This window comes from Moschus berezovskii, chromosome 28 (assembly GCF_049115385.1).
Source record: "Moschus berezovskii isolate FMDL1 chromosome 28, NW_MosBer_1.0, whole genome shotgun sequence".
NCBI classification, from domain to species: Eukaryota; Metazoa; Chordata; class Mammalia; order Artiodactyla; family Moschidae; genus Moschus; species Moschus berezovskii.
The window spans coordinates 7824131-7852025 of record NC_142487.1 but is presented as its reverse complement, the minus strand read 5'-3'; the positions used below and the strand labels follow the sequence as shown (position 1 = coordinate 7852025).

Genomic DNA, 27895 nt, shown 5'->3' with positions numbered 1-27895 from the left:
TGTGTGTCGGATGGACCTCATGGTTGAAGCTAAGACCACCCCATGGTCAGGTGCAACAGTGGTCCTGCGGGAACTCAGTGAGGAGACACCTGCGGAGGCTTCCTCCAACATGGGATGTCCCCAGTGCTCTGCAGAGCCTCCTTAGGGACCTTGAGCAGGGGAGACACAGCTGGCGGCTTCAGTACCTTCTCTTGACAAAGCTGGGCAGCAGTTCAGAGGCCCCACCCTCTGCTCTTAAACATACGTGGCATTGGATTTGTTGTCTCGCAGTTCTTGGTTGTAAGTGCTAAGTGACTCTTTTGCCTGAGAATTTTTGAAAAGGAAAAAAATGGGAAACAGCCTGACATATCAGGAGTTCCTGAGATGTAGGGTGGATAGGAGAACAGGGCTGAAGAGGAAATGGTTTCTTCCTCAGCAGTCTCCCCATCTTTACTGGGAGTTCCGGGCTGTGTCACCATCTTCCCAAGGACATCCCACACTCATCTACATCTGGACCTGCAGACGGGCCACGCTGCCACATGGACAGGCTTTCCTAGCAATGTGCTGTGTGCTTTCACCAAAAAAAAAAATCAAACAACTGTTGAGGGTTTGTTGTTGTTTCTGCCCTGTTTTCCTCTCTCAAAGCCTAGCGTGAGTTGTTCTCCCTGCAATTTTTCTCTCTGATCAACCCTATAATTTTATTGTAATAATTCTCAGCAGGCTGTCACTCGACACACATCCAAGCAAACATGTCGCCTGCTCAGTTGCCCAACAAATGGGTTCAGACACTTGAGCCTCCTCTTACTCATGTCAACTTTTGAGATATTTGTATCAAAAGGAAAAGCTCAACTCTTTTCTTTTTAATCCTCATTTTTATCTGCAAAATGCATCTCCATGTAGAAGGGTGTGTGTTTCTATTCTTTTTAAGTAGCGAAAAAAGTTGTTGTTCAGTCTTAAAGTCATATCTGACTCTTCTCAACCCCATGGACTGCAGCTCGCCAGGCTTCCTAGCCCCTCACCATCTCTCAGAATTTGCTCCAGTTCACGTCCAGTGAATCGGTGATGCCATCCAACCATCCCAACTTCTTTCGCCCTCTTCTCCTCTCACCCTCAATCTTTCCCAGCATCAGGGTCTCTTCCAGTGAGTCGACTTTTCAAATCAGGTGACCGAAGTATTGGAAGTTCAGCTTCAGCATCCGTCCTGCCAGTGAATATTCAGGGTTGATTGCCTTAAGGAGTCACTGGTTTGATTTCCTTGCTGTTTTAACCTGTTTTATCATTAATTGGATTTCACATGACCAGTTTTTAAATATTTCCCTCTTAAAGAGCATTTTAATCATGGAAACATTGAGTTTGAATTCCTGGAAGATATTGTAAGTAGAAGTATTGAAGCTTCAGCATCAGTCCTTCCAGTGAATATTCAGGGTTGATTTCCTTTCGTGAAACAGTGGAGAGACCCTAAAAGGTCCTTTCAGAGGGGACTAATTGCATAAATGCTCACTCTCCTAGGCTGGGGTACCAGGCAGTATCAAATACAAGGAGATCATTTTCTCCACCTAATAAGGAAGCTGTTAAGGGATAGTATTCAAAACATGTTGCTTATTTGTTACTTCATTCAGCAAAGATTTACCAAGTGCCTATCATTGAGTGCCAGGCATTTTTCTGGGAACCAAAGATAGAAATAGAAACAAGCCAAGAAAAAAATTCCTTGGTGTCCTGCAAGTTACACTCTAGAGGTGAGAAGTAGAAGTTCAGTTCAGTTCAGTCGCTCAGTCGTGTCCGACTCTCCACGACCCCATGAATCACAGCACGCCAGGCCTCCCTGTCCATCACCAACTCCCGGAGTTCACTCAAACTCATGTCCACAGAGTCAGTGATGCCATCCAGCCATCTCACTCTCTGTCGTCCCCTTCTCCTCCCGCCCCCAACCTTTCCCAGCATCAGAGTCTTTTCCAGTGAGTCAACTCGTCGCATGCGGTGGCCAAAGTATTGCAGTTTCAGCCTTAGCATCAGTCCTTCCAATGAACACCCAGGATCGATCTCCCTCAGAATGGACTGGTTGGATCTCCTTGCGGTACAAGGGACTCTCAAACCATAAATTTCTTGGTGTTCAGTTGCTCAGTCTTGTCCAGCTCTTTGTGACCCCATAGACTGCCGCCTGCCAGTCTTCCCTGTCCTTCACTATCTCCTGGAGTTTGCTCAGACTCACGTCGATTGAGTCAGTGCTGCTACTTATCCATCTCATCCTCTGCCGCCCCCTTCTTTTGCCTTCAGTCTTTCCCTGCATTAGGGTCTTTTCCGCTGAGTCAGCTCTTCGCATCAGGTTGCCAAACTATTGGAGCTTCAGCATCAGTCCTTCCAATGAATATTCACGGTTGATTTCCTTTAGGATTGACTCACTTGATCTCCTTGCTGTCCAAGGGACTCTCAAGAGTCTTCTCCAGCACCACGGTTTGAAAGCATCAGTTCTTCGGTGCTCAGCCTTCTTTCCAGTCCAACTCTCACATCTGTATATTACTGCTGGAAAAACCATAGCTTTGACTATGTGGACCTTTGTTGGTAAAGTGATGTCTCTCCTTTTTAATATGCTGTCTAGCTTTGTCATAGCTTTTCCCCTAAGGAGCAAAGTCTTTTAATTTCATGGGTGCAGTCACTGACCGCAATGATTTGGGAGCCCAAGAAAATAAAATCTGTCACCATTAACATTTTTTCCTCTTCTGTTTGCCATGGATGCTGTGAATGACAATAACATAGGATATTCAGGGTCTGATGAGTGTTATGGACATGACATAGCAGGGGAGAGGAGGCCGAGAAGGGGTGGACTGGCAGTTTTGAGAGCATGTAGCACTCCAGGAAGGCTTCAGGGAAAGATGCAGTTGAGCAAAGCCTGAAAGGGAGGGTGGGGCACGGAAGGCCGATGGTGTGGAGCATCCCAGGATGCATGATGATGGAACATCCCAGGATGCGTGCGCTCTTCACAGACCGAATGTTGCTGGAGAAGAGCAGAGCTTATCCAAGGATGAGCCGTACGGCTCTCCAGGGTCGGCAGACCACTGAGCAGTCAGAGAGGAAGGAGAGACCGGGAGCCTGGGGCCAGGAACCCTAGAGGAGCCAATGTTTGGGAAGGGTGGCGAGACGGGGGCAAGGGGGAGTGATAACTGTTCTCTGTGCGGATGATGGAGACAGTGCAGTGCAGAGTCGTGTGTCCAGGGTGCTTCCGTTTTGTTTAAAGGCAGGAGTTAGTATCCATGTTGGTGTTTGATTCTGCCTGGGGCGCTTCTGGGGAAATACCCAAAAAACTTGACATGTGTCTTCTGGGGAGGCCAACCCCCTGGGGCTCCAGTCAGGGGAAAAGGAGACTTCTTCAGTTTAAAAATAATCAGTTTTTAAGCTGTTTGCATCATGAGCACATTTGGATGGACAGCAAGCCTGGCCTTTCCCTCCTTGGCTCTGCTTTGAGGGGTTCTTCTCGTTAGAGCGCGCCAGACCCGCCCGTGTCACTCTGCGGTGCAGCGGGCGCCTCCTCTCACGCACTCGTTGACTTATGCGTCCACTGACCGTTCGTTCCTTTACTTGCTCGCGTGTGCCGAGGACTGCTTGACGTGTCTGGTGGTGGTGTTGAGTCGCTCAGTTGTTTCCGACTCTTGGTGACCACATGGACTGCAGCCCCCTAGGCTCCTCTATCCATGGAACTTCCCAGGTAAGAATCCTAGGGTGGGCTGCCATTTCTTTCTCCACTCATGTTTGGTGATGGAGCTGTAAGCCAGAGACAAAGCCACAGTGTTTGTCTTGAGAGCAGTACCCAGACCTCCTCCCCACGCTCATTCCCACTGAGTTTAAGGAGTCCCAGGGCCCTTTGGGATTCCACTAAAATGTTGTTCTCATGCTTATTCTGCTTTCAGACTTTTATAGGCAGTCCTTGAAGTCTGACCATAATTTATGGCATTAGTATCTGTGTGGGAAAGGCTTCCCGGTTGGCGCTAGTAGTAAAGAGCCTGCCTGCCAATGCAGGAGACTTAAGAGAAGCAGCTTCGATCCTTGGGTCACAGAAGATCCCCTGGAGGAGGGCACAGCAACTCACTCCAGTATTCTTGCTAAGAGAATCCCATAGACAGAGGAGCCTGGTGGGCTACAGTCCATAGGGTCAAAAAGAGTTAAACACGACTGAAGTGACAGCACACACACATGCATCTGTGTGGAAAACAGGACTTGGGGCTTTCAACAACCATTTTACAGGTTACATTTTGGAATATGACAGATTGGCTGTGGGCAATTGCCCGTACACTGGTTTTAACTATTCCAGTCAGCAGATTTTGTTAAACAGTCTACTCTTGGTTATCTCTGCCTATGAACATTTATAGTAGTGTGAATATATGAATTTTGATGGCTGAATTAAAAAAAATAAAATCCATCATTAATTTTTTTGCTTAGGCAAACCTTTCGTTGTTATTGGAGTACAGTTGCTTTATAATGTTGAGTTAGTTTCTACTATACAGCAAAGTGAATCAGTTATACATATACATTTGTTGTTGTTCAGTCACCAAGTCGTGTCCAACTCTTTGTGACCCCATAGACTGCAGAACACCAGGCCTCCCTGTCCCTCACCATCTCTCGGAGTTTGCCTAAGCTTATGTCCATTGAATTGGTGATGCCATCCAACCATACGTATATCCCGTTTTTTAGATTTCCTTCCCATTCGGGTCCCCATAGAGCATTGAGTAGAGTTCCTTGTGCTCTACAGAAGGTTCTGATTAGTTAGGCAAATCTTGAAATGAATTTACATTCCCCAGCTTCCCAGGGCTTCCCAGGTGGCAGTAGTGGTAAGGAATCCTCCGGCAATGCAGGAGATGCAGGAGACACACGTTCCATCCCTGGATTGGGAAGATCTGCTGGAGAAGGAAACGGCAACCCACTCCAGCATTCTTGCCTGGGAAATCCCATGGACAGAGGAGCCTGGTGGGCTACAGTCATTGAAGTTGCAGAGAGTCGGAGATGACTGAGAATGCACACACAAATTCATAGGCTCTGATACCCAGGACGATAGTCTAGTCACATGCTGTGGAAAGGGGTTCCTGGCTGTGCAGTACTGAGCATTTCTGGTTCAGGGAGCCATGGAGTGGGAGGAACACTGACAGCTATTTCCATCAAGGATGGTTTTAGACACCTTTTGGGGGACTGGAAAGAAAGAGCCTCAGTTTATAGAAACATTCGTGTGGGAAGCAGCTGATAGTGTCAGGAACCAGCACGGACTTCCTAGTGCCTCCTTGACCGCGTGACTTCTGGTCAATAAAGTGAGAACAGGAGTCCCCAGGAGTCCCCTACCCCTCCTAGAACACAGGTGGTCAGCAGGGTCCTTGATTGCGTGGGAGGGCTGGTCCTCATGTCCATCCTTTCAGTATCTCCTCAAAGTATCCTCTGAATTTTGTCTTTGGCATTCCAGAAGCCCACAGCGTGGCTGAACCTTTGGTCTTAGTTGTGGTCTTCTGCTGTCAGTTTGAAAAAGCTGGTGGCAAGTCCAGTTCTCAGCTGTGGCCGGGTATCAGTTGCCCAGGAGGAGAGCATCCATAGACTGTGTGAATATCCACCCCATAAGTGGGGCTCCAGTGTGGTCCACAGACCAGAGGCATCTGTAGCATCCAAGATGTTTGTTAGTCGGGAGCATCTCGTTGCCCTGAGGACCCTGCCTGTACCAGCTATCAGCTTTGGGGGCATCTCACTTTTTATGGGCACTTGAGTTTCGGTCCATAAACAGTGCTTTCTCTAGGCAAGGAAAGAATGGTTTCCAGGAGTCTGAGGATGACCCTGGGCACAGGCTTCCCTCTGCCAGGACAGCAGGTCCTTCTTCTTTGGGAAAATCTGCTTCTGTGCCTTTGTTTCCTGTGAATATTGGATCAGATCAGAGGGGTGGTGGGTGGTCCTCTGTGTTTGGAAAATGTTACTCATTTCCTTAAGAATTAGGTTGCTTTTTGTTTCAAAGACTCACTCCAATGTAAAGCTTGCTCCCTCTTTGACTTTTTGACCTAATATTCTCGTTTCTGAGACAGTGAACCCGGGCGATTTTGAGACAGGGTGGGATTTTCATCTGCCTTCTCTTAGTTCCTCCTTGCTGTGCTGTGTTGGTTCATCTTGACGATGGTGCCTGGGAAGGACAATTATGTAAAAGGCCATGGGAGCTGTGGTGTCGGCTCCAGTGCTGATGCTCTCTGCAGCTTTGAATCGGAAGATTTCTCCTATGGTTTTGCACTTCCCCATTTTTCATGCTGAGTCTCAAGTCCCCGCCCACGTGACTGGCTCAGTGCATTTGAAAGCAGACACTGCTCTTAGAACAGATCTGTTCATAGCTAGTGGTGGAAGAATTCCTGTTTGCTGCCCAGACCAAATTCCAATCCGTGTTCTTCCAGCAGCTCTGTCTTGAACAGGACATTTTAGGGGCTGATATAAAGCACAGCCCTCTCAGCTCCCCTAGCAGCCTCCACTGAGGCAGCTGGGGAGTCTAATTATAGGCTGGGAAGCCCCTGAGGAATTACAGAGTGTTAGCAGAAGGCCAGCATGTAGATGACAGCTGTTTGCCTGGGGCACCAGGGAACCACAGTGCAGAGAGAAGAAAAACACAGTGTCCTGTCCAGCAGATGTTGGCCTTAGACATTTGTGATAATTACCCTCCTTGGTGTTAGTGAAAATGCATCCGTGGTCCATCACTGTAGTGGTTCTGGCTCAAACCATGTGGGCAAGAGAACACATCCCTTCCCTTGATTGTTCAAAATTGTATGTTTGAGACATTTGACTCTTCCGTGTCTTGTTGATTAAAACATAATGTAGGAAATCAACGTTCTAGACCTGTAATTTGGAATGTCAGAATATTCTGGGTGCAGCTGTGCCCAGCCTACACTGATGGATTCTCGGACCTAGGAAATCCCACCTTCTTGTTGGAAGCATATGGTGTGAGAAATATTCCGTCTTTTTTTTTTTTTTAAAAAAAAAAAAACCAACTCATCAGGCCCAAAGTCATGCCAAGAAAGTGCTAATGAGTCCTCGGAAGGAATACATTTCTCAGGCTTAGTGTTTTTCCTAAGAGGGTCATATGAAAATACGTTGTTTCTTTGTAACTTTCTTTAGTATTTTGACATTTCTTAATAAAGATAAAAGGGATACGTACATTAATAACATGCAGTGCAAATAAGGGAAGGTTTGGCTTTTAAAGAGGAGAAAACTACTTTGGAAATGAAAGGTATAAGCAGGTAGACTCTAATGCTTACGCATGGGCTTCCCTGTTGGCTCAGCAGCAAAAGTGCAAGAGATGCGAGTTTGATCCCTGTACTGGGAAGATCCCCTGGAGGAGAGAATGGCAACCCACTCCAGTATTCTTGCCTGGAGAATCCCATGGACAAAGGAGCCTGCCACGTGACAGTCCATAGGGTCACATAGAATTGGACGTGACTGGGCGACTGAGCACACATGCACCCATAAAGGAGGAAGAAAATGGTTTTCAAGAGTGATGTTTTCGTATAATGTATATTTTTTACCATTTATGTAGAGACATACATAATGTCTTCTGTCTTATACCTAATGTCTTATGCATGTCTTATTTTGGTTATGTTGTTGAATTATTCTTAGAGAAAGTGCAAGAACACTGATGCCATTTTTGGTGGGCCTCAGATATAAAGATATGTATTACCTTTTCCTGTTGTCTTCTCTCGTAAAGGGAGGGTGAACCCCACACTGTAATCAGCGGCGAGGACTGTCTCAGCAGCTGCTCTGGCGTTCTGTTTCAGTTAGGCTGAGGCAGACAGGAAGAAGTGCCTCTTCTGAAATAATCATCGCATAAGGGTGTATGTCAGCAGTGTCACTAAGAGTTGTAATTTAATACACAAGCCTCGCGGAGGGAAATGCTCCTTTTCTCCCTCTTTTGTAACCTAGTAATTATGCTTTTGCCTCTGCATTAACCAAACCAGAGTCAATAATGACTTTTTTATTGAAGTGAGATTCAAGTTTTAAAATGCAACTTTAACTTTGCTGTGTCTTTTTTTTTTAATCACCCGATTTGTTGTGCATGAAAATTATCTTGATTTTCTACTTGGCATAAACCATTATAACTATAGATGCTACATTCTGGACATACTGGGCCTAGGAATCTGAATTGTGAGTGATAAATAACAGCTAATGTTTGAGTACCTAATGTGGACTTGTATGTGCCAGAGTATGTGCCAGACTGTATAAATCCTATGAATTATCACGTTGAAGTCTCATAAACTGGCGAGATAGGTTTTAGTAGACAGAGATAGATTTAGTAAACCAAAACTCAGAGAGGTTAAGTAACTTTCCCAATATTATTTGGCTGATTAATCATGGAGCCAGCTGAACCCACGGTAGAGTTTATACCCTCTTTGTTGTATTGGGTCTTCATTGCAGATAGAGACCCATGAATGGCGTGAACAGTTGGGAAAAGTCTGACAATTTTCTAGGCTGCCACCTTCAGTTTTATCTGGTCATCGCATCCTTTCTGTTTTCCTAGGTCCTTGCAAGCCAGAACAAACATCCCCGGAAGAAAGCTCTCTTCCCTCATTACACCAGATGGGCAGCCTTTATGCTCTGACGATTAGGATAGGTGAGGCGATGCTGCTTTAACAACCCCAGATCTGCCCCTTAAAGATTCACTCCTTGCTTGAGCTCCATGTGCATCGTAGTTTGGCAGGAGGTCGTTACCCAGGATAGTAACTGAAGGACCCAGGTTCACAAGGACATCCAGTCCTACAATGTGCCTCCAAAGAGGTGGACAAGCGTGACTTGGGAGAGAGTTCTGCCAACTGCACAACCCAGTTCCCAAACAGGAGCCCCACACAGGCTGCCCACTGATGCCTGGGTGCCTTTCCTGATGTGATAGCCCTTGTCCCGCCATGTTCTATTGATCCTTTTTCTGAAGGATATGCTCCTATCCCCTTCCCAGAAACTCCAGCCTTTTTATATAGGTGTGGCATAAACAGGCATGCTGTTTGCAACTTGGGGGCTGGAGGTGTGTCTTGTACCTGCATTTGCACAGCCAGCCCTTTCTCACTCAGGTTATTGGTGGGAGAGTGTGATGACTCTCAGCTTCTGGTGGGAGTTGTAAATGATGGAGGTGAGGAGGAGAGCTGGTGCTCCCCATCCCAACTCACCTCCATCTCCATGATGCTGTGAGTATTCGGGCCCTCATAGTTTGCCTGGATCGTTGCTATAAGATAGTCTTCACTGGGTCTTGGTCTACTCCCTAATCCATTCTGCACCTTCTAGCCTCTACGATGTGTCTAATACACCAATCTGGGCTGTTTACTGCAAGGCCTAACACCTCAAAATGTTTCGTGGAAGCCTGGATGGGAGGGAAGCTGGGGAAAGAATGGATACATGTATTTTTATGGGCAAATCCCATCACTGTTCAGCTGAAACTGTCAGAACGTTGTTAATCTGTTATACGTGTGCTCAGTCGTGTCCTACTCTTTGCCTTTCCATGGCTCCTCTATCCGTTGGATTTCTCAGGCAAGAATACTGGAGTGGGTTGCTACTTCCTCCTCCAGGGGATCTTCCCGACCCAGGGATCAAACCCATGTCTCCTGCATTGGCAGACAGGTTCTTTTCCATTGAGCCACCTGGGAAGCCTAATTGGCTATACCACAGTACCCCCATAAAAGATAAAAGTTAAAGAAAAAAACTGATACAACAATCCAGCTTTCCCTGATCTGTATTATGGGTTAAGTGTATGTGTTCTAGGAGTGCAGTTCCCTCCTGACCCCGGGCTGTGTTGATGTTGGTGAGCTGTAAGTAACTTGTTTGATGTACTTAGCTTTGTTTTTTAATGATTATTGTGTAGATACAACATGTTGTTTAGTGGTAAAAATCAAAAGTAGGCCCAATTAACATGAAAAGGTGCTCAACATCACTATTAGAGAAATGCAAGTTCAAAACTACAGTGAACTATCTACTAATCAGATTCAGTTCAGTTCAGTTCAGTTCAGCCGCTCAGTCGTGTCCTACTCTTTGCGACCCCATGAATCACAGCACGCCTTAGCTGTCATTAAAATGTCTACAGGTAACAAATGCTGGAGAGGGTGTGGAGGAAAGGGAACCCTCCTGCGTTGTTGGCGGGAATGTGAATTGCTACAGCCACTATGGAGAAAAATATGGAGGTTCCTCAGAAAACTAAAAACGGAATTACCATACCATCCAGAAGTTCCACTCCTGGGCATATATCCAGATAAAGTGAAAGTCACTCAGCTCAGTCATGTCTGACTCTTTGCAACCCCATGAACTGCAGTCTGCCAGGCTCCTCTGTCCGTGGAATTCTCCAGGCAAGAATACTGGAGTTGCCGTTTCCTTCTCCAATAATACAAATAAAACGATAAAAAGATACATGCACTCCTATGTTCACAGCAGCACTATTCACAATAACCAAGACACAGAAACAACCTAAATGTCCGTGGACAGATGAATGGATAAGATGTGGTATATACATATACACATGATATACGTACTTAGAATGAAATATTGCTCAGCCATTAAAAAGAGTGAAATAATGCCATTTTCAGCAACATGGATGGACCTAGAGATGATCATACGAAGTGAAGTGAGTCAGAAAGAGAAAGACGAATACTGTGTGATGTAGAATCTAAAATGTGAAACAGATAAACTTCTATATGAAACAGAAACAGACTCAGCCATAGAGAAGAGACTTGTGGTTGCCAAGGGGGTTTGGGGTTGGTGAGGGAAGGATTGGGAGTTTGGGATAAGCAGATACAAACTATTGGGTTGGCCCAAAAATTTGTTTGGGTTTTTCGATAAGATGGTGCCAAAACGCCCAGATGAACATTTTGCCCATCCCCATATTATATATAGGATGGATAAACAAAAAGGTCCTACTGAATAGCACAGGGAACTACATTCAGCATCCTGTATATTCAGCATCCTGTAATAAACCATGCTGCTGCCAAGTCAAAAATAAGGTAGCAGAGCCTCATGGTGTCAGGATGCAACATATATTAAGAAATGTTCCTGAATGAGTGGCTAGTTCGGAGTGAAGGGCGATTATAGAAAATGATTTGAATAATTATCTTACAAATGGAAACAAAGCACAATAATGGCAGAACAAGAAAAATCCTATCAGTAGAAATTTGCCCAAAGTGCTTTGGAATGGAAGGCGAGCAGGTTGGTGCCGGCGCCCCGAGTTGAGCATATTCAGTTAGGGGCCTGCGACTTGACTTTTTGATCTCCTTCACCTCCTTTCAGGTGAGCGTGATTCCCCAGTAGCAGACTGTGAAGAAGGAAGATTAATGCCTCCAGTCCCATTTACAGTTCAACCGTTCCTTCTTCCTGCTGCACTGAACTCTCTTCCCTGCCATTTCTCTCTGTCTGAGTCTGTTTCTCGTAATGGCGAAAGAGAGAATCCACGGAGAAAATAGAAAGATGAAAACAGGAATACTCTGCAAAAATTTTAGAGCAAACGGAAGAGATTTTAGTGGGAGGTGTGTCTTCTGCTGTGGTCAGTGTTAATAAAATGTTAGACTTAGTGAATTGGTCTTGTCTTCCCCATCACCAGGAGGAGAACATAGCTTGCAAAGTGGTGTATTTTTCTTTTTTTGCTGCTTTTTATCATGACTTTGGGAAGCTGAATGAAGAAGACAGAATATTTTTAGGACCTGATAAGGATTGTGTGTGTGTGTTAGTCGCTCAGCCGTGTCCGACCCTTTGTGACCCTGTGGACTGTAGCACACCAGACTCCTCTGTCCATGGGATTCTCCAGGCAAGAATACTGGAGTGGGTTGCCATTTCCTTCTCCGGACTTGATAAGGATTAGACTCTAGTAATTATGATTTCATAGTTGTGGTTCCTAGATACCCAGAACACTTATTTTCATCGTCTCCCTGGCTGATGGAGGGCGTCATTGTCCCGTGTAACCTTTGTCTGAACTCCTTTTCCTTATCTCCCTCCTGAGAGAGTCCTGGGAAGATAATTATCTCCCAGGCCTGGGTTTTCAGCGGAGTTCACGTAAGCAGGTTACTTGGAATGACAAGTGCACAGAAATGATATATGTGGCTGTGATTTTTTTGACAGACTAGCCAGGAGAGCGTTGAGCCTGTCCCTTAATTTGGTTTATTAATTATGAATAGATTAGCACTAGCGATCCTATAAAACTCTAAAGGAAAGGATAATATTTCTATAAGTTTCAAAGAACTTTGCCCAAATCCTCTTTGGATTTTAACAAAATGTTCATTTTCTTTTTTTAACTCCCTAATATTGGAGTACATTCTAACCAGGAAATAGTTAACAACAGGAATTGATCTACTGATTTAAAAAGGATGGTCCATTTATTGACTGCTTCCTATGTGTGTTGAACTGTATTAAATGCTACTCTATATACTTTATTTTATATAATTCCAGCAATCATAAGATGTATTTTATTTACATTTTATAACTGACTAGATTCCTAGAAAGTTTGAGTAACTTACTGCAATTCACAGAGCTGATAAGCAACAAAACTCAAAGTTGACATTATCCGTTAGGTTTGAACACCTTAGATAGAGATCAGTAACTGTTCCCAATTGGCAAAAGTGATTAACTTGAGCTTATTAATGTCTCCAAAATATCTTAAATACTAAGGTCGTTTTGCCTTTTTTTGGTTAACCCCCCTTGAAAGAGAGGAGACTCCTGTTGGATTGTCAGTGCTGAATATGAGGTGGCTGTTGTTCAGTCACTCAGGGGTGGATTATATTCTGTCTCTTGGACCTCATGCTGATGTTCTGGGTGAGCTTTGGTTGCTCTGTGGTTCTTTACAAGTTCTGCCCTGGACAGTCGCCCTTCAGCAGCGCCTCATAAGGGAGACAGGTCTGGATGTGGGAGGGGTGGCTCATTCTTCACAGCACTTTTTTGGATATCATGGACATTTTAGACATCTGGATTTTACACAGAAAGGAGTGCTCCTTTTTAGGTAAACATGGAGCAGGTGTCTTCTGCATGACACGGGGGTCCTGGTTAGTGTACAAGACACTCTGCCCTTGAGTAGCATGGATTGGAAGTACTCAGGCCCACTTACAGGCAGATTTTTTTCAGTGGTACATACTACTATTTCAGGCTTTCCTGGTGGCTCAGATGGTAAAGAATCCACCTGCAATGCAGAAGACCTGGATTCGATCCCTGGGTTAGAAGGGTCCCCTGGAGAAGGAAATGGCGACACACTCCAGTATTCTTGCCTGGGAAATGCCACGGACAGAGGATCCTGACGGGCTACAGTCCATGGGGTGGCAAAGAGCTGGACATGACTGAGTGACTAACACAGCAACTTACTACTGTTTCAGCCGAGGTTGGTTGAATCCAAGGATGCAGGACCATGGATGCACAGGAGGAAGCCGATGTACGGAGGGCTGACTGTGGTTACATGTGATGGGACAGGGCCCCTGTCCTCTGCATTGTTCAAGGGTCAGCTGTGCTTTTAACTCCAGCCACACTCCTGGGTTGTGCGGTGGCCTGGTCTCCTGCAGCTCCAGCATCCAGACTGCCCTGCAGACTCCAGGCATTTGGGGACCATCTTCAGAGGTGGACTTGAGGAGGAGGAGTGTCTGAGATCTGGAGGCCCTCATGCTATCTCCCAGCTCTGGTGCAGAGGGGCCCTAAAGAACGAATGCATGACAGTAAACATCTGTGCTTCTGTGATATTTCCGAGGTGTCACCACTAGAGATAACAGGGAGCGTGCTTTTTCTGGCCAAGGACCCGGCTATGTCTTTCTCCCACTGTGGAACTAAAGCTTCTTTTAATATTTTTATCTATTTATTTATGGCTGTGCCAGCCTGTGGGGTCTTAGTTCCCCCACCAGGGATCAAACCTGTGCCCACTGTAGTGGAAGCATGGAACCCTAACCCCTTGACCACCAAGAAAGTCCCTGAAGCTTCTTTTAAATCTAGACTTTTATCTCACCTCCGGTTCCCTTGAGCAATAGTCCACATTGGGTAATTTCTGAAGAACATTCTGAGAAGTTAATAAGAAAAACAGCAATCATGATAGCTATAGTGTATTGAGGATCTACTACATGCCAGGTGTTGTATATACCTCTCTGGTCCTTATGGTGACCTCGTAAGATAGATATTCACTCATTTAAAGATGAAGAACCTGAGATGCGAGAGGAGACGCAACCCAAGCACTCACAATTAAAAGGAGACAGAACTAAATCTTAGCCCAGGTCTGGTTTTCTTGACATTCAGGATTGGGTAGATAAGAGCGTTTTAGTCATCAGGGCTGTTCTTAAGAAATAAAACGTTGATATATCTGTTACCTCTTCTATTAGGCAGCCGAGACCCTGACTTAGGGTGAGGACTCAGCAATTTTTGTGGAATTGAATTGAAAGCACAGGCTTAGGGCTAGTAGGTGGTAAGATTTCACGAAGGCAAAGTCTGAATGAGGTCTCTGAATTGTGATTAGCGGGGTTTTTCTTCCTCCCTTTTCTGTCCACCCCTCTCGGGTCTTTCAACTGTCCTCCCTTCATGGGGACCCCGTTTCAGTTTAGGGGAGGTGCTTCCTTGGAAAGAGGAGGAAGTAAGATTTCCTCAACATTAAAGAAGTCAGGTGTTCTCAGCCTTATTTCAGTCATCATCATCACTAATACACACAGATAATATTCTTTCCGTCAGTTATTAATAGTCTGTTGGAAAGAAGACTGAGGCAGAAGAATGTAACTGTTGTGAAACAGACCTTGGAATGAATCTTGCTTTATTACTGAAGTGAAGATCTTAACATTCGGAAGCATACAGTCTGCATGTACATTTTGTGTAAACCAGCGAAAGCAAAATGACATGTACATACAGAGACGTGAAACACAGTAAGGGTGCTTCAGCTTACACGGGCCAGAGTAAGCCGAAACTGATGGCCTTGACCGGGGCCAATGACCTGTTGTGATCTATTTGTCATTTCTGCCTCCAGATACAGTTGCTTAGTAACTTCAGGGGCTTTCTCGATAGCTCAGTTGGTAAAGAATCCACCTGCAATGCAGGAGACCGCCGTTCGATTCCTGGGTCGGGAAGATCCGCTGGAGAAGGGATAGGCTACCCACTCCAAGATTCTTGGGTCTCCCTTGTGGCTCAGCTGGTAAAGAATCTGTCTGCAATGTGGGAGACCTGGGTTCGATCCCTGGGTTGGGAAGATCTGGAGAAGGGAAAGGCTCCCCACTCTAGTATTCGGGCCTGGAGAATTTCATGGACTGTGTTGTCCAGGGGGTCACAAAGAGTTGGACACGACTGAGCTACTTTGATTTTCACTTTTCCCACTATCAACTTTAGGGCTGTGAATTTTCTGATTGGGCCACTGATTAACAAACTTCAGTGTGGGGATGACCTGGGTGCTTATTAAAACTGCAGAAATGCTAGTTCACTATTCTCATCCCAGTCTGCATTTTAGAATCCCAGAGTGGCTTTTAAAAATTAAGTAGGCTTAAGACCAGCCACCAGGGATTCTGCTTGAATTGGTGGGCGTTGAACCCAAGCATCTTGTGAGGAAGATCTCTGCACCGGTGGTTAATTCTGAGGACTATGGAAATTTACCAGAGCCCCAGATGATTCTGATACATATACACATGGTCTGAGTATCGTCCTGTGCACACCTTAAGCCTTCACTGGTTTGCTCTATCTACTGAATGATGGCACTGGGTTATATTAGTGGCAGATAAATAGACATATTTCTTAAGTGTTCAGTTATTTTAGGATGAGTCCTTTGAAAAAATAAATAAAAACCCAATTTAAGATATTAGGATAGTCACCTGCTAAGCTGCTGCTACTGCTAAGTCACTTCAGTCGTGTCCGACTCTGTGTGACCCCATAGACGGAAGCCCACCAGGCTCCCCCGTCCCTGGGATTCTCCAGGCAAGAACACTGGAGTGGGTTGCCATTTCCTTCTCCAATGTGTGAAAGTGAAAAGTGAAAGTGAAGTCGCTCAGTTGTGTCCGACCCTTAGCGACCCCACAGACTGCAGCCTACCAGGCTCCTCCATCCATGGGATTTTCTAGGCAAGAGTACTGGAGTGGCTTGCCATTGCCTTCTTCTTCTGCCTTGCTAGTCACCTAGCAAACAGATTATTTTAAAGATGTAATAAACATATCTTTAAGGGACTTTCCTGTGGTCCAGTGGTTATGAATCCCTTTTGCAATGCAGGTGACACAGCTCCCATCCCTGGTCGGGGAACTGAAAGCCCACATGCCACAGAGCAGCTGAGCCTGTGCACCACAACTAGAGAGTCTGTGTGCCACAACAAAGAGCCAATGCAGCCAAAAAACCCCACGTGCCTTTAAGAAACAATGTTTTGGGAATTCCCTGGCGGTCCAGTGCTTAAGACTTCACCTTCCAATGGGGACGGGTTGTGGGTTCAATCCCTGGCAGGGGAGCTAAGACCTCACATGCCTCAGGGCCAGAAAACCAAAGCATAAAACAGAAGCAATATTGTAACAAATTCAATAAAAGCTTTAAAAATGGTCCATATCAAAAAATCGGTTTGAAAGAGAAGCAGCAATATTCTGTTGATTTGTTTTCCTCTGGTTATATAAATAATACTTTTGTACAAATTCTGAGAAAGACAGAGTCGACCATCTGGAAATGATCTCAGCATTTTGGCTTTTCTCTTACACACGTCTTCACTTGGTGAGCCTAAATGTTGAAAACCACAGGCTTCATCCACAGCCTCTCCAGGGTTAGTCATTAGCGCTACCCTCTCCAGCTGTCTGGCTTCTGGTGCTCACCCAATCCCTTCCAGCAGAAAGCATTGCTTCCCTGCTGTCAGAGAACAGTTTAATCTATCTTCCTCTGTCCTTTCATTTTTCCTACCCTACATCAGAAGCATCAGTGGCTCAGCTGGTAAAGAATCCCACTGTAATGTGGGAGACCTGGGTTCGATCCCTGGGTTGGGAATATCCCCTGGAGAAGGGAAGGGCTACCCACTCCAGTATTCTGGCCTGGGAAATCCCTTGGACAGAGAAGCCTGGTGGGCTACAGTCCAAGGGGTCACCAAGGGTTAAACACGACTTAGGGACTAACTACCAACAAAAGTAATTTTCACAACCTGACCTGGCAGAGTCTGCTTTGAGAAAACCGTTCTTACTGTAGCTTCTTTATGTATAAAGCTGCCAGCTAGATTTATTTTGCTTTCATTTTCAACAGACAAGTGAAAGGATTTAAAACTAATTTCATTGTGAAAAGTGCAGTAATTAAAATTATCAACATTTGAAGTGAAGCAGGTTTGCCTGTGATTAAACCTTTTCTGGAAACCTAGACTGTAAAGAATGTAGGAAAATTTTTAAAGATGAACTTCAATTCAACATTTCTGTTTTTCTTCTAATTTATTTTTGTGTGTAGGGTTTTAAGTTAATCCCCATTGAACTGGAAATGTGTGGATTTAAAAATTGAAAGAGCTGTTTATTGGCTTAGTTTCCTGTTAGAGAAAAAGCACATAAATAAAACAGCACACCTGTAGCCATTCAGTCCTGCTTTAGTACGTTGGGTGGGAAATTCAACCCCCCTTATTGGAATCTGGAGTGCTGGAGAAGACTCTTATTGAGAGTCCCTTTGATAGCAAGCAGATCAAACCAGTCAATCCTAAAGGAAATCAACCCTGAATATTCATTGGAAGGACTGATGCTAAAGCTGAAGCTCCAGTACTGAAGCCACCTGATGCGAAGAGCTGACTCATTGGAAAAGACCCTGATGCTGGGAAAGATTGAGGGCAAGAGAAGGGGGTGACAAAGGATGAGATGGTTGGATGGCATCCCCGACTCAATGGACATGAGTTGGAGCAAACTCCAGAGATGGTGAAGGACAAGGAAAGCTGGCATACTGCAGTCCATGGGGTCGCAAATAGTTGGACACGACTCAGCGATTGAACAACAGCAAATCATAAGGCAGCTCCACTGGGCTGTGCTTTTATCTGCTGAGTCACCTGAGGGAGGGGGGCAGGAGGGATGGTGGCTGAGCCAGTCTCTGAAAGCTTTAATTACAGAGGATTCGAGGTGCAAATGGAGAAACTCTTCAGTGCTATAGGCACCAAGGGAACGGCCCTGGAGTATAGAATCCTCTTATCAGCACCTTCAGAAAACTGGACCAGACACTGGCTCTAAGCAGCTCATTTGTGTGCCAGGGAGATCTTTTAAGAACATTCTTTGTAGTCTCCTTCCATTGCTAGCATAAAGATAAAAGCTAATGCATTATGGTAAGAAACAGAATAATTCAGTACTTGGCCTCATATTTGAATTGAAGTTTGCAAAGACTCAACAACCTGTCAAAACTCCCAAATGTAGAAGGATCCAGAATGCCAGAGGAGCTCCCATTTCCTCTCTTGCAAGAGTTCTGAACACTTAGTTAATTAATGGGGCGGGGGTGGGGAGGGGTGCAGAGACTCTATGATATGGAACTGTGGTGAAAACCAAATTCTATTAATTTGGCTTTGGAATACATAAGCCTTACGACAATGTCAGGATTAAAAAGGGAAGCTGGTCGAATTTAGCATATTCTACTTGGGGAAGAGCTGAGAGCTTTTGACTTGTATTCTTTTCTGTTCATGGCAATAAACCACAAAAACAGCCCTGGGTTTTAGGAGTCAGAGTCTGGATCTGAGTTCCCAAGACATTATTTGTAGACACGGGACTTAGGGCATATTTGTGTTAAATGAGTCTGAGAGGTTCAGTCATCTGTTCACACGTAGGTGTTGTTGCAGGGTGGGTTCCAGACACACAGTAAAGCATGTCACACAAGTTTTTTTGGTTTCCCAGTGCCCATAAAAGTTACGCTTATACTACACTGTAGCCTGTTAAGTGTGTCTTTAAAATATTATACAAAACTTAAAGACACTTTATTATTAAAAAGTGATAACCATTATCTGAGCCTTCAGTGAGTCATAATAATAATATTAAATATCACTTATCACAGTGTTGTTAAACTCAGGTTCAGCTGCTCGCCTTTCAAAACCAATCATTTGAGAAGCAAGTGTCAGTAGAAAGGAAAAGTGCTTTAAGCAGACAAGTCAGCTGTCTGGGGAGAAGGCGGACTCCTGTCCACAGACCAACTGCGAAGATTCTGCTCAGCCATGATAGTGGTAGTTGTTCTTGAGTTGCTAGCTTGTGTCCGACTCTGGGATCCCAGGGACTGCAGCATGCCAGGCTCCCCTGTCCTTCACTATCTCCCGGAGTTTGCTCAAATTCAAGTCCATTGAGTCCGTGGTGCTATCTAACCACCTCATCCTCTGTCACCCTCTTCTCCTCACTTATATGGGAGGATAAGTGAATCACTTGGATGGGGCATTTCTTCCGGGTTTCCTTTGCCCAGTCATCTTGCTCTGCCCAGTTCTGAGTCCGTGTCCAGTTTATCTCCAGGTCCTTCCACGTGTGCATGCGCCTCTTTAGTCAAGATGGATCCCAGCAAACAGGGCTCTGGGTAGGTTGGCATCGCTCCTTTTTGACCTCCACAGTGCCTTTCTGTTCATGTGTAGTCGGGAAGGTCTCCTTGACCTTGACTTCCTTGAGAGTGAGAAATGTGTGGTCCTGTATCTGGCCAGGGTTGAGCTCCTTCTCCTCTTCATCTTAGAGTATCTGTGCAGGGAGGACAGACTCTAGCTTTTCAGCCTGGGCCCATCTATCTCCTGTCTCGATCCCTAAAGTGCTTACAGCTCTAAAGAGAAGCCCGAACCCTGGTTTCTCGGCCAGGGACCCCCAGACACCGGAGGGGATGTTGTCCCTCACTGAGTACAGAGGTTGGGAGTTTCAGCCATGACCTTTTCCCTGTTTTGAAAACGCGTGGGTCTAAGGGAGAGAGACCCATTTCAGAAAGAGCCGGGCGGCTCTCCTGGTGGATAACGGCGCAGAGTCTGACTCTGTTTTAATTTATTCACTCTCTCTGCTTCACACCTCATTTCTCACAGATGCAGAGTCAGATGCTGGGTAATAGAGAAATATGCTCCCTATTTAAGGTGCCAAAGATATCTTTTTGCTAATAAGTTCTTCGTCGTGGCAGAACTGGCCAGAAGAAACACGCCATCTCCTTTTCTTTCCTATTTAGATTATAGCCGTGGAATTGTGAAAAGTTTCAGACAGTGGAGTCGGACAGTATGTTGTTGGTGTCTTGTCCATTTGAGGCCCTCCACGAACAGCGCTTTCAAAGTTGGAGCTGGTTAAAGTCTAGGCTCAAATGGATATTTGAGGCTAAAGCCACTATCAGTGAAGGTCACAAATTGTCTAGAAGCAGGGTCAGTACCATTCATATTTTCTCTAAAAGTAACAATGACCGTTTTGTTTGTTTTTCAGAAATAAGTTGGCCACCTGGTATAGAATTCTAAGGGCTTGCAGTTGATTAAAAACTAAAATTGTGATGTTCTATATATACATATACATACATACACATATATAAAGGTAAATTAGTAAAGATAAGTGCATAAAGACAAGTAAGTAGTAGGGAAAATAGTCTATAAACCAAAAGGTAATGTTATAGAAGTCTAACTTTATTAATGTTTGATTTACATTGAGTAAAGGAATAAGGTAGCATTGTGGAATTGTGTATGATCACTTAAAACAAGGACTTTGAAAAGCTGTCCAGTTCTGAAATAGGGACAGAAGGCTAAGGGTAGGTTTAATTGCTGTCACTGAAGTGCAGAACTCGTGTAGAAGAAAGAGGTCTTATCCAAAGCAGAAACTCAGATTACAGGAAAAAAAAACTCATTTATGTATTTGGGTGCATCAGGTCTCAGTTGCTGCACGAAGGATCATTGTTGCGTGGGCTCAGTTGCTGTACAGCATGTGGGATCTTAGTTCCCCAACCACTGATCAAACCTACATGCTCTGCATTGCAAGGTGGGTTCTTAACCTCTGAACTACCAGGGAAGTCCCCCAAAACTCAGATTTAATTGTTGGCCAGTGGTTGTTGTTATATGACCTTGGGCAAGTATGACCTCCCGTCCCCCATCTGTCCTGGAAGGCACCATCCACTGCACACCTTGGGTTCCCTGTGAACAGGTTCCTTTACTTTCTCAAGTGCCACACCCTGTTAATTACAAAATAATATTAGGGAAAGCACAGAAAGGCGATGAGAAATTACTCCAAACTCAGGAAGCTCCTATGCATTTTGCAAATTGAATCTTCCTTTGAGCAAGCCATAAGACAGTATTTTCTAGTATTGGCATAGAGGTGAGTTGAGAAGCAGATAATGCTGTTTGAATGGCAATCCACACACAGAGGATATAATGCCACTTTCTTCCTTAGAAAGAGTGATTTATGCTTAACAGTAAATGAAGAGAATGTTGCTAAATTTAGCTTACTCTCTTAGACTTTCCAGGATTCATATTGACATAAGGGCTGTGTTTTTGCCCTTTCTGATGTATTTCATTGGTGGCTGAAATTTCCATTTTGATTTAGTTTTTTGCCTATAACCCCAAGGGTTCTGTGGGAGCATCTCTGGCTGAGGGAAATGAAGTCGTGGTCAGTCCTGAACTCTATTTCAGTGATAGGAAACAGCATGGCTTCAAACAGAGCTCTAGGAAACAGAATTCAAATATTCTAACTCCTAAAAATAAATAGATGTGCTTGGCACTTTCTTATCACAGGAAAGCTCCTTAAAATATTTCTGCTGTGCATTGACTAATACATTCAAATGCTTGTCCAAGTGAAAGAATGTAAACATGTTGTGAAAAGCGCTGCCCTGTGCTTGATAAGGTGGTTCTAGATTCAGCCTGGGCAAGAGAAGGTTCACGGGTAGACAGCTTAGTCATTTAAGTTAAACCCTTTGATAGGAGCAGAAGTGTTCTACAAACTTACTAGCATATCTTTGCTGACAATGACAGCGTCTCAGTGATAATCACGTTAAAACCTCATGGAGACTGAAATTCTTAGCCAGGTTATGTGTGAAATGAGCGTATAGGTCTAGATGCCCTTTAGCTATGAGCTCGGTACCCAAATGAAGTCTAGAAAGCCATGCTCTACGCCCAGGGCCAAAGCTTTTCCGTGTTAATCTGCTTTTCTGGGAAGACTGGAGCTGTCACTTAGACCAGAAGAAGACATTCATTATACATGCAGCCAGGCGTTGCCTCTCACCTGAATGTGTTCAGAAAAGATGGATAATGACGTTGGGTTCCCTGAAGATCTCCTGCATTAGAGATGCGGCAGCGCCCAGAAGGACTGAAGCCTGTGAGTGTATAATGAGCAGTCTTCTCACCCCCAGGGGTCCCTGTGTTTAGAAGAGACCTAAAGTGGTTGTGTCTCCCAGCTAGCCCATCTCCCCTGCCCGCACACGGCTCGGATCATAGCTTCCAATACCCTAGAAGGCACCCCTGCCCTTCCTTTGTCTCCTCCCAGCATCTTCTCTCACCTGGACTACTGTAACCTGCTCACTGCGCCCCCTGCTCCCATCCTGGCTCCTTCACTCCAAACCCAGCATGGTCTTTCTCTCTTTAAAAAAAAACAAAAACATTTCTTTATTTTATTTTTGGCTGCACTGGATCTTCATTGCTTTGCACGGGCTTTCTCTAGTTGCAGCAAACGCAGGCTCCACTCTAGTTGCGGTGCATGGGCTTCTCTTGTAGAGCACATGCTCTAGAGTGCTTAGGCTTTTTTAGTTGTGGCTCAGGGGCTTAGTTGATCCCCAGCATGTGAAATCCTCCCAGATCAGGGATCGAACCCTGTTCCCTGCATTGTCAGGCAGATTCTTAACCACTGGACCATCAGGGAAGGCCCTGAGTCGTCTCTTAAAAAGCATCAATAAGACCCTCTGACTGCTCCCCTTAAAATTCTCCACTGCCTTTAAAATAAAACCCAGCTTCATATGCTGGCTTCAGTTCAGTTCAGTTCAGTAGCTCAGTCGTGTCCAACTCTTAGTGACCCCATGAACCACAGCACGCCAGGCCTCCCTGTCCATCACCAACTCCCAGAGTTCACTCAAACTCATGTCCATCGAGTCGGTGATGCCATCCAGCCATCTCATTCTCTGTCGTCCCCGTCTCCTCCTACCCGCAATCGCTCCCAGCATCAGAGTCTTTTCCAGTGAGTCAACTCGTCGCATGAGGTGGCCAAAGTATTGGAGTTTCAGCTTTAGCATCAGTGCTTCCAATGAACACCCAGGACTGATCTCCTCTAGAATGGACTGGTTGGATCTCCTTGCAGTCCAAGGGACTCTCAAGAGTCTTCTCCAGCACCACAGTTCAAAAGCATCAATTCTTTGGCGATCAGCTTTCTTCATAGTCCAACTCTCACATCCATACATGACCACGGGAAAAACCATTGCCTTGACTAGATGGACCTTGGTTGGCAAAGAAATGTCTCTGCTTTTTAATATGCTATCTAGACTGGTCATATGCTGGCTTAGCAAGGCCCCAAACCCCACTTATATCACCTACTTCATGGTGGCCCTCTCCCTGCACCTTCTGGGTCCCAGCTCCTGACACCAGCTTTTTGTTCCTCAACCATGGGCTTCTCATTGCAGTGGCTTCTCTGATGTGGAGCACAGGCTCATTTCATCCTTAGGGCCTGGGCACTAGGCTTCTGGAAGCCATGGTCCCAGCCCCCATGCCTGATATTGGAATGTCTCCTCCTTGGAGAAACCCTTCCTAACCACCCAGCATCAGCAGCCACCCACGCACTTGGTGTGTGCTCCGACTCTCTGTGGTCCCATGGACTGTAACCCACAAGGCTCCTCTGTTCATGGGATTCTCCAGGCAAGAATACTGGCATGGGTTACCATTTCATCCTCCAGGGGATCTTCCCAACCCAGGGATTGAACCCAAGTCTCTTGTGCCTCTTGCATTGCAGGCAGGTTCTCTACCACTAGTGCCATCTGGGAAGCCCCACCCAACTTTGAATTCACTCATCTAATACCATCTCCCTGTGGCTGACATCGTTCATTTCTCTATCTCCTTCAATTAGAAGGCAGGCTCCCCTGGAGCAGAGACTTGTTTGTCTTCATCTCATGTGTCCCCAGGCCTCACTTTCAGCACGTTTGTGGAAGGGATGGATTCATGAACAAAACAATGATGTAGCCAGTATTTCTAGCCTTAGCTGATAAATGCCCAAGCAGAAACAGAGAGACTTGGCCACTATGTGCAGCCGCGTCATTTCTGAATGTACAATATCCTTGGAAATATCAAAACAATCTCTCGGACCCTTCGGGCCCCTTTCCCCACTGTCTGGAGTTCAGGAATCCAAGTCTGGGGATGTCCTTGCTTTTAACACAGTGGTCATAATGCAGGTGTACTAGAGCAGAACTGAGATTGGTTCTGCCACTCGCATTATAGACCTAACTTGCCAGCAGCTTCATCGTCTCGGGAACTCGGCCTCTCCTCCCGTTAGGGGTGTCCCTGAATTCTGTTAAAATCCTTTACCAACGCAAGTCCCCTTTCCTCTAGAGGGGGAGCCAGCTGTTCCCTTGGTTTTATAGAAATGTATTTAGCGGACTATGGAAACTACAAAATATCCTGGTATTTCAAAGATACATTGGAATTTTATACCCTGGCATTTCCCATCAGTTGGATTTCGAAATGTGGACACATGTTGATAAAATGGACACTTCCATAATCACCATATCTATTTTCTTTCTTTTTTTAAGCTTTTTATTTTGTGTTGGGGTATAACCGATTAACAACGCTGTGATAGTGTCAGGTGAACAGCATAGAGACTCCGCCATCCCCGCCGTCCATATACATGTTTCCATTCTCCCCCAAACTCCCCTCCCATCCAGACTGCCAAATAACACTGAGCAGAGTTCCCTGTTCTATACAGTACATCCTTGTTGGCCATGCATTTTAAATTCTGTTTTTGAAACCGTATTTGTTTATCTGCTCACACATCTTTGACCTTGAAAAGCTAAAAAGTTGCTGAAAAAATTAAGGTTTTTCAAGTGTATTCAGTAAACTAAGAGAGATTCTTTCAGCTTTTTAGGATTATCTGGGTCATGTCTTGCTTTGGTGAATTAAATCACATTTGAAAAGACTCAGATAGTTGATGAAGCCTTGCACACGTACGGTGGCCAGGAGGCTGGCTTTCCCAGCAGAGTGTGAGCAGTTGCTGCCCTAGGAGCTTCCTGTTCTCGGAGATCAGTTAGTTTCAGCCCTCAGTTAAAGGACAAAATCTCCTTAGACCCCATTGTTACTGGGCTTCCCTGGGGGCTCAGCAGTAAAGACTCCTCCTGCCAGTGCAGGAGATGTGGGTTCGATCCCTGAGTCGGGAAGATCCCCTGGAGAAGGAAATGGCAACCCACTCCAGGATTCTTGCCTGGGAAATCCCACGGACAGAGGAGCCTGGCAGGCTACAGTCCATGGGGTCACAAAGAGTCAGACACAACCGAGTAACGAAAGCCACCGCCACCACCATGCTGTTCATACAACAGCGTCTCAGGTTTCAGGAATCCTAGAATTTCAGCCTCTTAGAAAGAGGGAGAAGCCAGGTGCTTTGAGGTCACAGACCCTGTGGTAGAGTGGAGGGTGGTTGCTGCGTGGCTGCCTGCCCCTCAGCATCCTGCCTCATCCTTGCTCTTATTTTCCCCATTCCCCTTTTGTCTTCCCAGAGTAGCCTGTGATCTTGGATTGCTTCTAAAGCTAGTCCTTTAACTTGCTGCTGCTAAGTCACTTCAGTCATGTCCGACTCTGTGTGACCCCATAGACAGAAGCCCACCAGGCTCCCCCATCCCTGGGATTCTCCAGGCAAGAACACTGGAGTGGGTTGCCATTTCCTTCTCCAATGTGTGAAAGTGAAAAGTGAAAGTGAAGTCAGTCAGTCGTGTCCGACCCTTAGCGACCCCATAGACTGCAGCCTACCAGGCTCCTCCATCCATGGGATTTTCTAGGCAAGAGTACTGGAGTGGCTTGCCATTGCCTTTGGAGAAGGAAATGGCAACCCACTCCAGTGTTCTTGCCTGGAGAATCCCAGGGACGGGGGAGCCTGGTGGGCTTCCGTCTATGGGGTCACACAGAGTCGAACACGACTGAAGTGACTTAGCAGCAGCAGCAGCAGCTTATTATTAGCTAGTTAGCGATTATCTTTCTTACCCAAAGTGACTTCTCATGAGCCTGCCCCGCGGGCTGGTGGACAACTCTGAGCTCGAAGCAGATTTCTTGCACCCTGGGCACCGTATTACTTGGCTTCTCAAGGTAGCCTGTCAGACTGATCATTCCTTGAAGCAGGGGGCTGTGGCCTTGTTTGCGGGTGTTGGTCTTGTTTTGTTTAAAAATTCTGAGTTGTCGATTCCCAGTGCTGTTATGAAATCTCTGTACTGATGGGACTTATGATCATCCTTTCCAGGTTTATCATGGTCGTTGTGACAGTGATTTTGAATTATTGTGTTGTTGCCGTAAAAGCTCTTTCTGTTTCTTCTACAAACTTAAAGTCTGGCAGCTTCATAGGCTTTGGTCTTTTGGCTTATAAGATTTGAAATTAGTTTGGCCCAGAAACTTATTTGAAAAAAAAACAAACAGAATTGTTCTTGCCACTGGTCCCAAGCATTGTTGCAATTCATTACTGTCAAGGTTTCAAAGATACTTTACAGCGTTGTTTTTGTCCAGTTGGTAAGTCGTGTCCAGTTTTTTGTGACCCCATATACTACAGCACACCCGGCTCCTTCCTCCACTGTCGTGTGTATTTTATAATGATCAACCTTGAATTACACTGTTTTGTGCTTTGAGGAGTGTCTGGTCCACTGCTGCCCCATCAAGGCCTTCTTGGCCTGTTGACTTGGTCTAATTTTGAGCTGATGTCGGTCATCCCTGTGGCTGCCAGAATGGCCTCTGTGTGATGGGATGAGGTCCCCTTAGCGAGGACCAGCTGGCCTCCCAGGGCCTGATCTCTGCCTGACTGGTCTCATCAGCTCGCCTCACTGCCCACGAAGCTCTCATGGTCCAGCCACCACTGACCACGTGCCCTCACGCTGGGACATGTATACGAGTTCTCACGCCCTTCTGCTTCTGCCTAACTGGTCACTTGTGCCTCGAAGCTTCTCAGGTCTTATTTCTTTAATTACAGCTCGAGAGGTGACATTGACAAGTGTGGAGGGGATTGAGTTGGGAGTGAGGAAAGAGAGGTCCCGACCCCCACCATGAGCAGCTGGACAGACGGACACCTACTGACATGGGAAGATGGAAGCAGAGCAGATGGGGGGCTGGGAGGGAGCCGGGGGACTGGGAGGGAGTGGGGCCAATGGTTTGGATGAAGAAATGTTCAGTGTTAGGTGCCCCTGAAATACCCAGGGAAACAGGACGAGCAGTGGAGTTGTGTATATGGGTCTGAGGCTCAGAGAAGTCATAGAGCAAGGAACCTGTATTTCGGATGCGCCCCTGTGTTTGGAACCGAGTGGAGCAGCTCTGATTCTGAAGACCTGCAGAGCTTAGAAACAGGATGAGAAGATGAATGTCAAGAGGAGGATGGAAGTGAGGCGGAGGAGGAGGAAGATCGCGAGTGTGTCAAAACACAGGATTCAGAGATGGGAAGGGGCTCGCATGGATTTACTGGCTTTTAGGGAGGTCGTCGGTGACCTTGGTAGGATGTAGTAGGATAATGGGGAACACCCTGAAGGGTAAGTGGGGCTGGGGGTGACAGCATGGGGGTGAAGTTCTTTTAGTTTTCCTTCTGTTTAAAAGAAAAAATTTATGGAGTATAATTGCTTTCCAGTGTTGTGTTAGTTTCTACTATGCAGCAAAGTGAATCAGCCGCGCGTGTGTGTGTGAGTGTGTGTACATACACATGCTAAGTCACTTCACTCGTGTCTGACTCTTTGCGACCCCATGGACCATAGCCTACCAGGCTCCTCTGTCCATGAGATTTCCAAGTAAGAATACTGGAATGGGTTGCCATTCCTCCTCCAGGGCATCTTCCCAACCCAGGGATCGCACCCCAGCCTCTTGTGTCTCCTACACTGCAGGCAGATGCTTCACTGCTTGAGCCAGGAAGAATGGATGGATTCA

General features: G+C 45.7%; 1 protein-coding gene across 5 annotated transcripts in view; it reads left to right on the top strand.

Annotated features, from left to right (window-relative positions):
* Positions 1 to 27895, top strand: part of EPB41L3 (erythrocyte membrane protein band 4.1 like 3) — a 145328-nt gene that overhangs the window by 17033 nt on the left and 100400 nt on the right. The gene's annotated exons all lie outside the window — the stretch shown is intronic.